This window comes from Pseudophryne corroboree, chromosome 5, assembly GCF_028390025.1.
Source record: "Pseudophryne corroboree isolate aPseCor3 chromosome 5, aPseCor3.hap2, whole genome shotgun sequence".
In the NCBI taxonomy this organism is placed as follows: domain Eukaryota; kingdom Metazoa; phylum Chordata; class Amphibia; order Anura; family Myobatrachidae; genus Pseudophryne; species Pseudophryne corroboree.
Window position 1 is genome coordinate 470173940 of NC_086448.1, and position 17259 is coordinate 470191198.

A 17259-nucleotide genomic window follows, 5' to 3' on the forward strand; every position below is an offset into this window, starting at 1 on the left:
AATTATATGGCAGCACCCCTGGACTTATACAGCGTAAGCAGCATCCCTGGCGAATTACACAGCACAGCAGATATGCAACATCACCCCTGGACTGAAACCGCAGTGGGGTAGCACCCCTGGACTGATAGGGCAGAGGGGCAGCACCCCATAAAGGGCAGCACCTCTGGAATGATGTGAGAAAGAAAAGACGTGCAAGTTGGAATTGTCCCAATAATTTCAGCGACAGGGACTTCCACACCACTGTGGCTGAAATGATTGGTTTATTTGGGCCCCCACCAAAAAAAAGCAATTAATCTCTCCTTGCACAAACTGGTTCTACAGAGGCAAGGTGTCATCTTCATCCTCAGATCCCTCCCCCTTCACTGTTTACATCCTCTTCCTCACAGAGAAATAATATTCAAACAAACCACATCATTTAGGTGGACTGCTTACGCTATTAGCCAAAGTTTCTGAACTTGACAATGATTTATGATGAATGTACTGCAGGTGACATATAAGGTGGTTAACATCCTAACCCGTACTGATTATGGATTGACAAAGGCAACAGATAGCTTGAAACCTGTTGTCCGTGTTTGTGGAGCAGTAACTCCACACCGAAGAGGTGGCTTTTTTGGTATTTTGCCCAGACATGACAATGGGCTTTTTCTTCCCATCACCAACAACTGTGTCCACTGGTGCCTTATTTAAACAAACCACATCACCACCTCATCATCAACTTCCTCCTCAGTGCCAGCTAAACCAATATCCTCCTCATCCTGGTGTACTTCTACAGTGACATCCTCAATCTCAATATGAGTAACTGGACTGGCAGTACTCCTCCTTGCATTTGCACCACTGTATAAAAAAGATATCAGTGAACTCAAAAAGGTAAGCCACTAAATTGATTAAAGGCCTAGAGGGACTGGATTATGAGGAAAGGCTTACTAGGTTGAATATGTATACACTAGAAAAGAGGCATCTAAGAGGAGATATTAATATCTTCAAATATGTAAAGGGACATCACAAAGAGTTAACAGAGGAATTATTTATTAAAAGAACACAGTTTAGGATGCGTGGGCACTCGCTGCGGCTGAAGGAGAGAAAGTTCTGAACGCGATGGAGGAAACTGATGTACTTCTACAGTGACATCCTCAATCTCAATATGAGCAACTGGACTGGCAGTGCTCCTCCCTGCATTTGCACCACTGTATAAAAAAGATATCGGTGAATTCGAGAGTGGAAAAGGCGAGCTACTAAATTGATTAAAGGCCTAGAGGGACTGGATTATAAGGATAGGCTTACTAGGTTGAATATTTATACACTAGAAAAGAGGCATCTAAGAGGAGATATTAATATCTTCAAATATGTAAAGGGACATCACAAAGAGTTATCAGAGGAATTATTTATTAAAAGAACACAGTTTAGGATGCATGGGCACTCTCTGCGGCTGGAGAAGAGAAAGTTCCGAACGCGACAGAGGAAAGGGTTCTTCACTGTTAGGGCAATTAGGAGGTGGAATTCCCTGCCAGGGAGGGTGGTAATGGCGGACTCTGTAAATGGATTTAAAAAAGGAATGGATACATTTTTAATTGAAAATTATATCCAAGGTTATAATATTTAAAATATCAACATTGTTAATTCGGGAATTATATGAGTTATAGTAGTTAACTAGTCATAAAACATTATTCAGCGGGTATGTAGAATCATCACAACTTAATATAGGTTGAACATGATGGGCAATTTGCCTCTTTTCAACTTCAATTACTATGTTACTATGTTACTATGTATGTGTGCAAATGATGGTTGGAACCTCCTCTTCCCATACAGTGTTGTGAAGGACAGGCCTAGACATCAGACACACTTGGACTCTCCTTCGGATTTGTGATATTTTTACAGCATACAGGACAGTGCCAGCACCTCTGTATTTTCACAACACCCCTGTAATTTTACAGCATACAAGACAGTGCCAGCATGCCTTTATATTCACAGAACCCCTGTGTTTTTACAGCATACAGGACAGGCGCAGTGTGCATTTATTTTCACTGCACCCCTGTATTTTTAAAGCATACAGGACCAGTGTACATTGATTTTAACAACAGCACCCTTTATTTTTACAGCATACAGGACTAGTGTACTTTTATTTTAACAACGGCACCCCTGTATTTTTACAGCATACAGGACCATTGTATTTTTATTTTAACAACAACAACCCTGTATTTTTACAGCATACAGGACCATTGTACATTTATTTTAACAATGGCACCCATGTATTTTTATAGCATACAGGACCAGTGTACATTTATTTTAATAGCACCCCAGTATTTTTAAAGCATACAGGACCAGTCTAAATTTATTTTACCAACAGAACCCCAGTATTTTGACAGCATACAGGACCAGTGTACTTTTATTTTAACAACAGCACCCCTGTATTTTTAAAGCATACAAGACAGGGCCAGTGTACATTTATTTTCACTGCACCCTTGAATTTTTACAGCATACAAGACAGGGCTAGCTCCCCTGAATGTATTTTCAATGCATTCAGGAGGACAGTGCCCCTGCCCCTTGTACAACACAGGAACAGCCAGGACAGCAACACCCATGTACAGCTGCAGCACTCTTAACAGCACATGAAACGTCAGTGACAGCCTGGACAGCAAACCTAGCATCACAGGGACATCACAGTGACAGGAACAGCACCCCTACAGAGCACATATTGACCCCACCCGATGCCACCACCCACAGAGAGAGACAGAGGTCTGTCTCCGTCATGCTCCAAGTCTGAAGTGAAAATGGCAATGACCTGAGGCTGTTTATATGGAATCCAAAACCCACGAGAATCCGACAGCGGGATGATGACATTTAGCCTTGTTCTGGTTTCTGAGTCTGGTGTGAAGTTCCAGACTAGGATTCTGGCTTGGAACATGAAGTTCGGGGAGTTCTGTTCTCTGAGAACCAAACTTGCTAATGTCTATTATACAGATATATATGTACATATATATATATATTCCATAGACAAAAAACCTTACAGTTTCACATGTCCCATTAAGGCTTCTTACACATGATCTAGCATTTCAGAAACCTGTTGTAACTCTTCTACTCAAACTCCAAAAAGCAATGAAATTCCGATCAGTAAGGCTGACACCTTAATGGACGTGTTCCTTGCGCAATACAGATATGGTATGCCATCACAGCCTGTGGGTAAGTGCAGATTCAGCACTCTCACAGAGTGAGATTGCTGTCACTCACACAATGGTGGAGCTGCTAATTCACAGATTTGTGTGCTCATTGGAATACACACATGCAGTCTATGCAACTGAAAGTCTGAGCGGAAGACATAGCTGCTTGGATGAGGTAAGAGTGTTGTTGATTGAAGGGAGGAGACAGAGCATTGTGGATGGGGGAACAAAAGTGTGTGGATAGAGGGAAGACTAAGCAGCACTGTTGGGGGGGAAGAAGAAACACGGGATAATTCAGACCGCAGCAGCAGCGATCGCAGTCTGAATTAGTTTGTGGGGTGCGCACGCGCAATGGCTGCATGCATACATACCCCGGGAGACCAGAGAAATGCTATCCGCATCTCCCTGGCTGCGATCGCCCTGCCAGATTGACAGGCAGAGGCAGTTGCGGGGAAGGAGGGGGCATGCCAACGGCATTAGAATGCCATTGGGGGGGCATGGTCAGCACAACAGAGGTGTTTCCGGACCATTGGTGGCGGGCTGCGGCAGTTATCCCCCTGCTAAGAGCACAGGAGCTGCGCTGCCAGGGAGCTACTTTTCAGGTACAAAAGCATTGCCGCCGTGCAATGCTTTTATACCTGTGGGGGGGGGGAAGGGCCTGACATGCGAGGTGGACTATCCCTGTGCATCCCCCCACATGTCAGAATAAATGATCGTAGATGTGCTAAATTTAGCACATCTACGATCAGCTCTGAATTACCCCCACAGATTGGGGGATGTAAGACAGAGTGCAACAGATGGGGGAAAGACAGTGGCACAGATGGTGGGAAGACAGAGCTGTGTGGATGGGTGGACAGTGCCGTTTGGATGAGGGGGAAAGAGCAGCACAAATGTGGGAGGGGTAAGAGCAGTACAGATGGAAAGAAACAGCATGGATGAGGAAGGCAGAGCAGCATGGATGAGGGGAATACAGTCCCAACATCGGAAGCTAGGCCTAATCCTTGGGTGGGTTGGATAGGGCAACCCCCCTTCCCCCCAATAGTGACCCACAAAACTTACCTTCAGGATGTCAGCTACATGAATAGGGTAAGAGTGCTGTGGATAGGGGGTATATTAAGCAGCAAGTATGGGAAGGGAGACAGAGTGGTCTGGATGGGGAAAACGATGCAGATGGGTTCGAAAACACCTGCACGGATGGGTAGAAAACTGGTGCAGATGGGAGAGAAGACAATGTGCCATGTATTGGAGGAGGCAGAGTGACGTTGAAGAGGGAAACACTGAGCAGCACAGAGAGATGGAAATGGTGGTACAGACAAGGCACAGATGGGGAAAGACAGATGGTGCAGATTAGTACAGACTAACACAGATGGGAGAACACAGCAGTAGGGATTGGGGAAGACAGAGCAGCATGGGGGTGTATAGGGGAAGTAAGTGTCGATGCGTAGACTGTAGATGGGGTATTATAGTTTTAGCAATTAACCAAGATGTTGAGGGAGCTAAATGTGTATACTAAATGAGATGGATATATGGAGTTAGAAGGATGTTGTAACAAGGTGGGATTGTTGTGGTGACTGAATAGGATTGTTGTGGGCACTGTGTGGGATGGGAGCACCACATAACTGCTCAGACCTTCAGTTGCATAGACTGCATGTGTGTATTCCAATGAGCACACAAATCTGTGAATTAGCAGCTCTACCATTGTGTGAGTGACAGCAATCTCACTCTGTGAGAGTGCTGAATCTGCACTTCCCCACAGGCTGTGATGGCATACCATATCTGTATTGCGCAAGGAACACGTCCATTAAGGCGTCAGCCTTAATGATCGGAATTTCATTGTTTTTTGGAGTTTGAGTGGAAGAGTTACAACAGGTTTCTGAAATGCTAGATCATGCGTAAGAAGCCTTAATGGGACATGTGAAACCGTAAGGTTTTTTGTCTATGGAATTTCATAGCTTTTTTTAAATTTATTTTTTTAAATTCAGAAATGTAAAATTTCACTGTAAGAATAAACATTTGATTTTTTTTAAATGTTTAACAGTAACATACCCCTGGCAACAAGCATTATCCCTGGCCACAAGCATTACTGACTCCTGGCAACGAGTATGACACCCGTCCCAGAGCATGAACCCCCTGGCAACGAGCGAGACACCCAGCCCATGAAACCCCTGGCAACGAGCATGACACCTAGCGTGTAGAAGCTTTACTGTAGGACATAATGTGTCACGGGCATTGCAGTGGGGTACATATGGTGCAGGGGCATTATTGTGTGGGGCTTAATATGGTGAAATTTGTTTCCCCTGTGGTGGCCAAAGTCTGTTGGTGCAGGGCCAAAAACTGGGGTGTAAGGTAGTCTTTTCCGGCGAGGCCACGCCCATTTTAACCAGACCACGCCGGTTGCATGGGGCAGAGCATTCTGCAGCTTTTACATATCCTCAGTGGCTGCTGAGAGGAACAGCCAATGGGAATACACTGCGGGCAGCTCATTGTGTATTTACATTTCCCAAGTGGCTGCTTCTCTTTTCAACAGCAGCAGAGTGCTGGGTGGAAGGGGGGGGCGCCTCCAGCTCCACTGGGCTTCCTGATCACTGAGATCAGGGACACACTGGGAGAGAAGCCATGGGTGCAGAGGTACCAGAAGATTGACTTCCAGCAGCAGTACAGTTTTCTGGTTTAAGTGATATTCAGTAGTTTTCTGAAATCGGACATGTGCATCCATTATATATATATATATATATATATATACAAACAATTGCAGCAGCACTCCCAACCAACAGACTCTCACTGGCCGGTGCCCTCCTAAACCCGTATGGCAGCGGGTCATCAATAGCGTATTGTCGGCGGCACTCCGGTGTCATAAACAAGACAACAGCAGGTTTGCAAAAATAACAACGTTTCGAAGTTTATTTACTCCGTCTTCAGGTTATACAGACATTAAACAACACATACCTTTTATCCCCTCCCAGTGTGCAGAGAGACCCGGCGTGGACCTGGCGTTTCTGACGCCCACTAGTGACGTCATCCCGCCGTCCTACCTGCCCGGGGCATAATTAAAACAGGTGTGACTGTGCTACCAAACAAAAACAAACATTTACACATGTAAAACATACACAGAAAGATTTAAAAACAGTTTTCATTTCACGGAATGTAGCATAGACACAGATAATAAGAGCATGTATCATATATTAGCAACATGATAACACCTGTTGCAAATAGTTACTGTAATATTGCACTAATCATCTAGCCACATAAGAACCACAAGTTTATAAGAAACAATGTAATCCTAAGTTCTCATTCAGCCCCCTAGGTGCCAAAGTTTGGAGCTCATATATCCACTTGGATTCTCGTTGCAGTAACTGCAATGATCTATTCCCACCTCTAATGTTCGATGGTACATGATCAATGATAATATACTTTAAACAGGCTATACTGTGCCGTGCCACGGCAAAATGCCGTGCCACTGGTTGATCACTAGTACCATTCAGTATAGCCTTCCTGATGGCCAATTTATGGTTGGCCATTCTTTCCCTTAGTGTGCAGTCAGTTTTGCTGACATAATGAAGTCTGCAGGGGCAACTAATTAGGTAAATAATGTATTTGGTCGTGCACGTCACTCTGAAATTGATGGTATATTTCTTGCCACTAAAGGGATGATTGAATGTACTCCCCGTCAGTAGTGATCTGCATGTAGTGCAATTTAGACACCTAAAACACCCCTTGCGTAAAGCTAGAAACATGTTCTGTTCGCTTTGTATAGAAGATAACCCCGTGATGTCAGTTTTAACTAACCAATCACGCAGGTTTTTGCCTCTCGTATATGTCGGCATAATGGATGTCTCCGACAGATTCAAATCATGATCTGATTGAATCATGGGCCATAATGATTTAGCAGTTTTCGAAATTAATGTCTGTATAACCTGAAGACGGAGTAAATAAACTTCGAAACGTTGTTATTTTTGCAAACCTGCTGTTGTCTTGTTTATGACACCGGAGTGCCGCCGACAATACGCTATATATATATATATATATATATATATATATATATATACGCCAAGACAAGGGCGTAACTAGGGTCTTTGGTGCCCATGGCAAGTTGAAGAATGCCCCCCCACCAAAAAAAATAAGATTTTAAACCTACCGGTAAATCTTTTTCTCCTAGTCCGTAGAGGATGCTGGGGACTCCGTAAGGACCATGGGGTATAGACGGGCTCCGCAGGAGACATGGGCACTATAAAGAACTTTTAGTATGGGTGTGCACTGGCTCCTCCCTCTATGCCCCTCCTCCAGACCTCAGTTAGAGAACTGTGCCCAGAGGAGATGGAAAATATGAGGAAAGGATTTTGTTAATCTAAGGGCAAGAATCATACCAGCCCACACCAATCATACCACATAACCTGGAATATACGCAACCAGTTAACAGTATGAACAAAAAACAGTATCAGTCAAAGACCGATTCCAACTGTAACATAACCCTTATGAAAGCAACAACTATATACAAGTCTTGCAGATGTAGTCCGCACTGGGACGGGCGCCCAGCATCCTCTACGGACTAGGAGAAAAAGATTTACCAGTAGGTTTAAAATCTTATTTTCTCTTACGTCCTAGAGGATCCTGGGGACTCTGTAAGGACCATGAGGTTTATTCCAAAGCTCCCAACCGGGCGGGAGAGTGCGGATGACTCTGCAGCACCGACTGAGCAAACGCAAGGTCCTCATCAGCCAGGGTATCAAACTTGTAGAACTTTTCAAAAGTGTTTGAACCCGACCAAGTAGCTGCTCGGCACAGCTGGAATGCCGAGACGCCTCGGGCAGCCGCCCAAGAAGATCCCACCTTCCTAGTAGAATGGGCCTTTACTGAATTTGGTAATGGCAATCCAGCCGTAGAATGAGCCTGCTGAATCGTGTTACAGATCCAGCGAGCAATAGTCTGCTTAGAAGCAGGAGCGCCAACCTTGTTGGCTGCATACAGGACAAACAGAGCCTCTGTTTTCCTAACCCTAGCCGTCCTGGCTACATAAATCTTTAAGGCCCTGACTACATCCAGGGACCTGGAGTCCTCCCAGTCCCCTGTAGCCACAGGTACCACAATAGGTTGGTTCATATGAAATGAAGAAACCACCTTAGGCAAAAATTGAGGACGCGTGCTCAACTCTGCTCTGTCCACATGGAATATCAAATAGGGGCTCTTGTGGGACAAGGCCGCCAATTCGGACACCCGCCTTGCAGATGCCAAGGCCAACAACATGACCACCTTCCACATGTGACATTTTAATTCAACTGTTTGAAGAGATTCAAACCAGTGAAATTTCAGGAAACTTAACACCACGTTAAGGTCCCACGGTGCCACTGGGGGCACAAAGGGGGGATGGATGTGCAGCACTCCCTTCACAAACGTCTGGACTTCTGGGAGAGAAGCCAATTCCCTCTGAAAGAATATAGATAGGGCCGAAATCTGTACCTTAATGGAGCCCAACTTCAGGCCCATATCCACTCCTGTCTGTAGAAAGTGGAGAAACCGGCCCAGATGGAAATCTTCCGTAGGAGCATTCTTGACTTCACACCAAGATACATACTTCCTCCAGATACGGTGATAATGCTTTGCCGTCACCTCCTTCCTAGCCTTTATCAGAGTAGGGATGACTTCCTCTGGAATACCTTTCCCAGCTAGGATTCGGTGTTCAACCGCCATGCCGTCAAACATAACCGCGGAAAGTCTTGGAACACACATGGCCCCTGCTGTACCAGGTCCTCCCTGAGAGGAAGAGGCCACGGATCTTCTGTGAGTATTTCCTGAAGATCCGAGTACCAGGCCCTTTGAGGCCAATCTGGGACAATGGGGGTAATTATGAGTTGATCGCAGCAGCAAGTTTGTTAGCAACTGGGCAAAACCATGTGCACTGGAGGGGGGGGGGCAGATATAACATCTGCAGAGAGAGTTAGATTTGGGTGGGATATTTTGTTTCTGTGCAGGGTAAATACTGGCTGCTTTATTTTTACACTGCAATTTAGATTTCAGTTTGAATACACCCCACCAAAATCTTACTCTCTCTGCACATGTTATATCTGCCCCACCTGCAGTGCACATGGTTTTGCCCAATTGCTAACAAAATTGCTGCTGCGATCAACTCAGAATTAGGCCCAATGAGTATTGCACTCTTCTTTGTCTTATGATTCTCAATATTTTTGAGATGAGAGGAAGAGGAGGAAATACATAGACCGACTGAAACACCCATGGTGTCACTAGGGCGTCTACTGCTACTGTCTGAGGGTCCCGTGACCTGGCACAATACCTCCGAAGCTTCTTGTTGAGGCGTGACGCCATCATGTCTATTTCAGGAATTCCCCAAAGACTTGATATCTCTGCAAAAACTTCTTGATGAAGTACCCACTCTCCCGGATGGAGATCGTGTCTGCTGAGGAAGTTCGCTTCCCAGTTGTCCACTCCCGGAATGAAGACAGCTGACAGAGCGCTTACGTGATTTTCTGCCCAACGAAGAATTCTGGTGGCTTCCGCCATTGCCACTCTGCTCCTTGTCCCGCCTTGGCGGTTTACATGAGCCAAGGCTGTGACGTTGTCTGATTGAATCAGAACAGGTAGGACGCGAAGAAGATTCTCCGCTTGTCGTAGGCCGTTGTATATGGCCCTCAATTCCAGTATGTTGATGTGTAGACAAGCCTCCTGGCTTGACCATAGTCCCTGAAAATTTCTTCCTTGTGTGACTGCTCCCCACCCTCGGAGGATCGCGTCCGTGGTCACCATAACTCAGTCTTGAATGCCGAACCTGCGACCCTCTAGAAGGTAGGCACTCTGCAGCCACCACAGGAGAGACACCCTGGCCCTGGGGGACAGGGTTATTTTCTGATGTATTTGTAGATGGGACCCGGACAACATGTCCAGAAGGTCCCACTGAAAAGTCCTCGCATGAAACCTGCCGAAAGGGATGGCCTCGTAGGCTGCCACCATTGTTCCCAGAACTCGAGTGCATTAATGAACAGACACTCTTTTTGGTTTTAGCAGGTCTCTGACCATGTTCTGGAGATCCTGGGCTTTTTCCAAAGGGAGAAAAACCCTCTTTTGTTCCGTGTCCAGAATCATGCCTAGGAACGATAGCCGAGTCGTTGGAACCAATTGTGACTTTGGCAGATTGAGGATCCAACCGTGCTGTTGCAGCACTTCCAGGGAGAGCGACATGCTCTTCAGCAATTGGTCTTTCGATCTCGCTTTTATCAGGAGATCATTCAAGTATGGGATAATTGTGACTCCCTGCTTGCGTAGGAGCACCATCATCTCCGCCAATACCTTGGTGAAAATCATCGGGGCCGTGGAAAGCCCAAACGGCAACGTCTGAAACTGGTAATGACAGTCCTGTACAGCGAATCTCTTGGTACTCCTGATGAGGGTGGTATATGGGGACATGAAGGTATGCATCCTTTATGTCTAGTGACACCATCAAATCCCCCCTTCCAGGCTGGATATTACAGCTCGGAGCGATTCCATCTTGAATTTTAACTTTTTCAAGTACAGGTTTAGGGATTTTAGATTTAAAATCGGTCTGACCGAACCATCCGGCTTCGGGACCACAAACAGGGTTGAATAATACCCTTTTCCCTGTTGGACCAGGGGAACCTTGACCACCACTTGCTGTTGACACAGCTTTTGAATGGCAGCTAACACTATTTCCCTCTCCGGGGGTGAAGCTGGCAAGGCCGACTTGAAAAATCGGCGAGGGGGCACCTCTTCGAATTCCAGCTTGTAGCCTTGGGAAACAATTTCCATCGCCCAAGGATCCACATCTGAAAGAATCCAGATCTGGCTGAAAAGTCGAAGGCGGGCCCCACTGGTGCGAACTCCCTTAGGGGAGCCCCAGCATCATGCGGTGGATTTTGTAGAAGCCGGGGAGGACTTCTGCTCCTGGGAACTAGCCGAAGCAGGTGTTCTCTTTCCTCTACCCTTACCTCTGGCAAGGAAGGAGGAGCCCCGACCTCTTCTGGACTTATGCGACCGAAAGGACTGCATCTGATACTGTGGAGTTATCTTTTGCTGTTGGGGAACAAAAGGTAAGAAGGTTGATTTACCCGCAGTAGCTGTGGCAACCAGGTCCGCGAGCCCCTCCCCAAACAACACTTCACCCTTGTAAGGTTAAACCTCCATATGCTTCTTCCAGTCTGCATCACCCATCCATTGGCGGGTCCATAGAGCTCGTCTCGCAGAAATAGCCATGGCATTGGCTCTGGAACCCAGCAGCCCAACGTCCCTTTGCGCGTCCCTCATATATAAGACTGCGTCTTTAATGTGGGCTAAGGTTAATAATAAGATTTTACTCACCGGTAAATCTATTTCTCGTAGTCCGTAGTGGATGCTGGGACTCCGTAAGGACCATGGGGAATAGCGGCTCCGCAGGAGACTGGGCACAACTAAAGAAAGCTTTAGGACTACCTGGTGTGCACTGGCTTCTCCCACTATGACCCTCCTCCAGACCTCAGTTAGGATACTGTGCCCGGAAGAGCTGACACAATAAGGAAGGATTTTGAATCCCGGGTAAGACTCATACCAGCCACACCAATCACACCGTATAACTCGTGATACTATACCCAGTTAACAGTATGAAATATAACTGAGCCTCTCAACAGATGGCTCAACAATAACCCTTTAGTTAGGCAATAACTATATACAAGTATTGCAGACAATCCGCACTTGGGATGGGCGCCCAGCATCCACTACGGACTACGAGAAATAGATTTACTGGTGAGTAAAATCTTATTTTCTCTGACGTCCTAAGTGGATGCTGGGACTCCGTAAGGACCATGGGGATTATACCAAAGCTCCCAAACGGGCGGGAGAGTGCGGATGACTCTGCAGCACCGAATGAGCAAACTCTAGGTCCTCCTCAGCCAGGGTATCAAACTTGTAGACTCTTGCAAAAGTGTTTGAACCCGACCAAGTAACAGCTCGGAAAATTTGTAAAGCCGAGACCCCTCGGGCAGCCGCCCAAGAAGAGCCCACTTTCCTCGTGGAATGGGCTTTTACAGATTTAGGGTGCGGCAGTCCAGCCGCAGAATGTGCAAGTTGAATCGTGCTACAGATCCAGCGAGCAATAGTCTGCTTAGAAGCAGGAGCACCCAGCTTCTTGGGTGCATACAGGATAAATAGCGAGTCAGTTTTCCTGACTCCAGCCGTCCTGGAAACATATATTTTTCAGGGCCCTGACTACGTCCAGTAACTTGGAATCCTCCAAGTCCCAAGTAGCCGCAGGCACCACAATAGGTTGGTTCACATGAAAAACTGATACCACCTTAGGAAGGAATTGGGAACGAGTCCTCAATTCTGCCCTATCCATATAAAAAAATTAGATAAGGGCTTTTGCATGATAAAGCCGCTAATTCTGATACACGCCTGGCCGACGCCAAAGCCTACAGCATGACCACTTTCCACGTGAGGTATTTTAGCTCCACGGATTTAAGTGGCTCAACCCAATGCGACTTCAGGAAATCCAATACCACGTTAAGATCCCACGGTGCCACTGGAGGCACAAACGGGGGCTGACTATGCAGCACTCCCTTAACAAAAGTCTGAACTTCAGGCAGTGAAGTCAGTTCTATTTTGGAAGAAAATCGATAGAGCCGAAATCTGGACCTTAATGGAACCCAATTTTAGGCCCATAGTCACCCATGACTGTAGGAAGTGCAGAAATTGACCTAGCTGAAATTCCTCCGTTGGGGCCTTCCTGGCCTCACAGCACGCAACATATTTCCGCCATATGCGGTGATAATGGTTTGCGTTCACTTCTTTCCTAGCTTTAATTAGCGTAGGGATAACTTCCTCCGGAATGCCCTTTTCCTTCAGGATCCGGCATTCAACCGCCATGCCGTCAAATGCAGCCGCGGTACGTCTTGGAACAGACAGGCCCCCTGCTGCAGCAGGTCCTGTCTGAGCGGCAGAGGCCATGGGTCCTCTGAGATCATTTCTTGGAGTTCTGGGTACCAAGCTCTTCTTGGCCAATCCGGAACAATGAAAATAGTTCTTACTCCTCTTCTTCTTATTATTCTCATCACCCTGGGTATGAGAGGCAGAGAAGGGAACACATACACCGACTGGTACACCCACGGTGTTACCAGAGCGTCCACAGCTATCGCCTGAGGGTCCCTTGACCTGGCGCAATATCTTTTTAGCTTTTTGTTGAGGTGGGACGCCATCATGTCCACCTGTGGCCTTTCCCAACGGTGTACAATCATTTGGAAGATTTCTGTATGAAGTCCCCACTCTCCCGGGTGGAGGTCGTGTCTGCTGAGAAAGTCTGCTTCCCAGTTGTCCACTCCGGGAATGAACACTGCTGACAGTGCTAACACATGATTTTCCGCCCATCGGAGAATCCTTGTGGCTTCTGCCATCGCCATCCTGCTTCTTGTGCCGCCCTGTCGGTTTACATGAGCGACCGCCGTGATGTTGTCTGACTGGATCAGCATCGGCCGGTGTTGAAGCAGGGGTCTAGCCTGACTTAGGGCATTGTAAATGGCCCTTAGTTCCAGAATATTTTTGTGTAGGGAAGTCTCCTGACTTGTCCATAGTCCTTGGAAGTTTCTTCCCTGTGTGACTGCCCCCCAGCCTCGAAGGCTGGCATCCGTGGTCACCAGGACCCAGTCCTGTATGCCGAATCTGCGGCCCTCTAGAAGATGAGCACTCTGCAGCCACCACAACAGCGACACCCTGGCCCTTGGAGACAGGGTTATCCGCCGATGCATCTGAAGATGCGACCCGGACCACTTGTCCAACAGATCCCACTGGAAGATCCTTGCATGGGACCTGGCGAATGGAATTTCTTCGTAAGAAGCTACCATCTTTCCCAGGGCTCGCGTGCATCGATGCACCGACACCTGTATTTGTATTAGGAGGTCTCTGTCTAGAGACGACAACTTCTTGGACTTCTCCTCCGGGAGAAACTCTTTTTTCTTGTTCTGTGTCCAGAACCATACCCAGGAACAGTAGACGCGTCGTAGGAACCAGCTGCGACTTTGGAATATTCAGAATCCAGCCGTGCTGTTGTAGCACTTCCCGAGATAGTGCTACTCCGACGAACAACTGCTCCCTGGACCTCACCTTTATAAGGAGATCGTCCAAGTACGGGATAATTATTTCGGCCATTACCTTGGTAAATACCCTCGGTGCCGGGGACAGACCAACGGCAACGTCTGGAATTGGTAATGACAATCCTGTACCACAATTTTGAGGTACTCCTGGTGAGGAGGGTAAATAGGGACATGCAGGTAAGCATCCTTGATGTCCAGTGATACCATGAAATTCTCCAGGCTTGCAATAATCGCCCTGAGCGATTCCATTTTGAACTTGAACCTTCGTATATAAGTGTTCAAGGATTTCAATTTTAGAATGGGTCTCACCGAACCGTCTGGTTTCGGTACCACAAACATTTTGGAATAGTAACCCCGGCCTTGTTGAAGGAGGGGTACCTTGATTTCACCTGCTGGAAGTACAGCTTGTGAATTGCCGCCAGTACTACCTCCCTTTCTCCGAGGGCAGCAGGCAAGGCTGATGTGAGGTAACGGCGAGGGGGAGTCGCCTCGAACTCCAGCTTGTATCCCTGTAATACTACTTGCAGAACCTAGGGATCCACCTGTGGGCAAGCCCACTGGTCCCTGAAGTTCCCGAGACGCGCACCCACCGCACCTGTCTCCACCTGTGGAGCCCCTGCGTCATGCGGTGGACTCAGAGGAAGCGGGGGAAGATTTTTGATCCTGGGAACTGGCTGTCTGGTGCAGCCTTTTCCTTCTTCCCTTGTCTCTGTGCAGAAAGGAAGTGCCTTTGACCCGCTTGCTTTTCTGAAGCCGAAAGGACTGTACCTGAAAATACGGTGCTTTCTTAGGCTGTGAGGAAACCTGAGGTAAAAATTTTTTCTTCCCAGCTGTTGCTGTGGATACGAAGTCCCAGAGACCATCCCCAAACAATTCCTCACCCTTATAAGGCAGAATCTCCATGTGCCTTTTAAAGTCAGCATCACCTGTCCACTGCCGGGTCTCTAATACCCTCCTGGCAGAATGGACATTGCATTAATTCTGGATGCCAGCCGGCAAATATCCCTCTGTGCATCCCTCATATATAAGACGACGTCTTTAATATGCTCTATGTTAGCAAAATATTATCCCTGTCTAGGGTATTAATATTATCTGACAGGGTATCAGACCACGCTGCAGCAGCACTATTCATGCTGAGGCAATTGCAGGTCTCAGTATAGTACCTGAGTGTGTATATACAGACTTCAGGATAGCCTCCTGCTTTTTATCAGCGGGCTCCTTCAAAGTGGCCGTATCCTAAGATGGCAGTGCCACCTTTTTTGACAAACGTGTGAGCGCCTTATCCACCCTAGGGGATATCTCCCAACGTGACCTATCCTCTGTTGGGAAAGGGTACGCCAGCAGTAACTTTTAAGAAATTACCAGTTTCTTATCGGGGGAACCCACGCTTCTTTACACACTTCATTCACTCATCTGATGGGGGACAAAACACTGGCTGCTTTTTCTCCCCAAACATAAAACCCCTTTTATGTGGTACTTGGGTTAATGTCAGAAATGTGTAACACATTTTTCATTGCCAAGATCATGCAACGGATGTTCCTAGTGGATTGTGTATATGTCTCAACCTCGTCGACACTGGAGTCAGACTCCGTGTCGACATCTGTGTCTGCCATCTGAGGTAACGGGCGTTTTTTGAGCCCCTGATGGCCTTTGAGACGCCTGGGCAGGCGCGGGCTGAGAAGCCGGCTGTCCCACAGCTGTTACGTCATCCAGCCTTTTATGTAAGGAGTTGACATTGTCGGTTAATACCTTCCACCTATCCATCCACTCTGGTGTCGGCCCCACAGGGGGCGACATCCCATTTATCGGCCTCTGCTCCGCCTCCACGTAACCTTCCTCATCCAACATGTCGACACAGCCGTACCGACACACCGCACACACACAGGGAATGCTCTGACTGAGGACAGGACCCCACAAAGTCCTTTGGGGAGACAGAGAGAGAGTATGCCAGCACACACCAGAGCGCTATATAATGCAGGGATTAACACTATAACTGAGTGATTTTTCCCCCAATAGCTGCTTGTATACACATATTGCGCCTAAATTTAGTGCCCCCCCTCTCTTTTTAACCCTTTGAGCCTGAAAACTACAGGGGAGAGCCTGGGGAGCTGTCTTCCAGCTGCACTGTGAAGAAAAAATGGCGCCAGTATGCTGAGGGAGATAGCCCCGCCCCTTTTTCGGCTGACTTTTCTCCTGCTTTTTTCATGGATTCTGGCAGGGGTAATTTATCACATATATAGCCCTGGGTCTATATATTGTGATGATTTGCCAGCCAAGGTGTTTATATTGCTGCTCAGGGCGCCCCCCCCCCCCCCCAGCGCCCTGCACCCATCAGTGACCGGAGTGTGAGGTGTGCATGAGGAGCAATGGCGCACAGCTGCAGTGCTGTGCGCTACCTTGTTGAAGACCGAGGTCTTCTGCCGCCGATTTTCCGGACCACTTCTTGCTTCTGGCTCTGTAAGGGGGACGGCGGCGCGGCTCCGGGACCGAACGATCGAGGTCGGGTCCTGTGTTCGATCCCTCTGGAGCTAATGGTGTCCAGTAGCCTAAGAAGCCCAAACTATATCCAGTCAGGTAGGTTCGCTTCTTCTCCCCTTAGTCCCTCGCTGCAGTGAGTCTGTTGCCAGCAGATCTCACTGTAAAATAAAAAACCTAAAATATACTTTCTTTCTAGGAGCTCAGGAGAGCCCCTAGTGTGCATCCAGCTCAGCCGGGCACAAGATTCTAACTGAGGTCTGGAGGAGGGTCATAGTGGGAGGAGCCAGTGCACACCAGGTAGTCCTAAAGCTTTCTTTAGTTGTGCCCAGTCTCCTGCGGAGCCGCTATTCCCCATGGTCCTTAAGGAGTCCCAGCATCCACTTAGGACGTCAGAGAAAAAATGGTATCCCTGTCTAGGGTATCAAGGTCAGCTGACAAGGTATCTGTCCATGCTGCAACTGCGCTACATACCCATGCCGATGCTATTGCCGGTCTGAGCAAAGCACCTGTATGCGCATAAATAGACTTTAAAGTAGTCTCCTGTC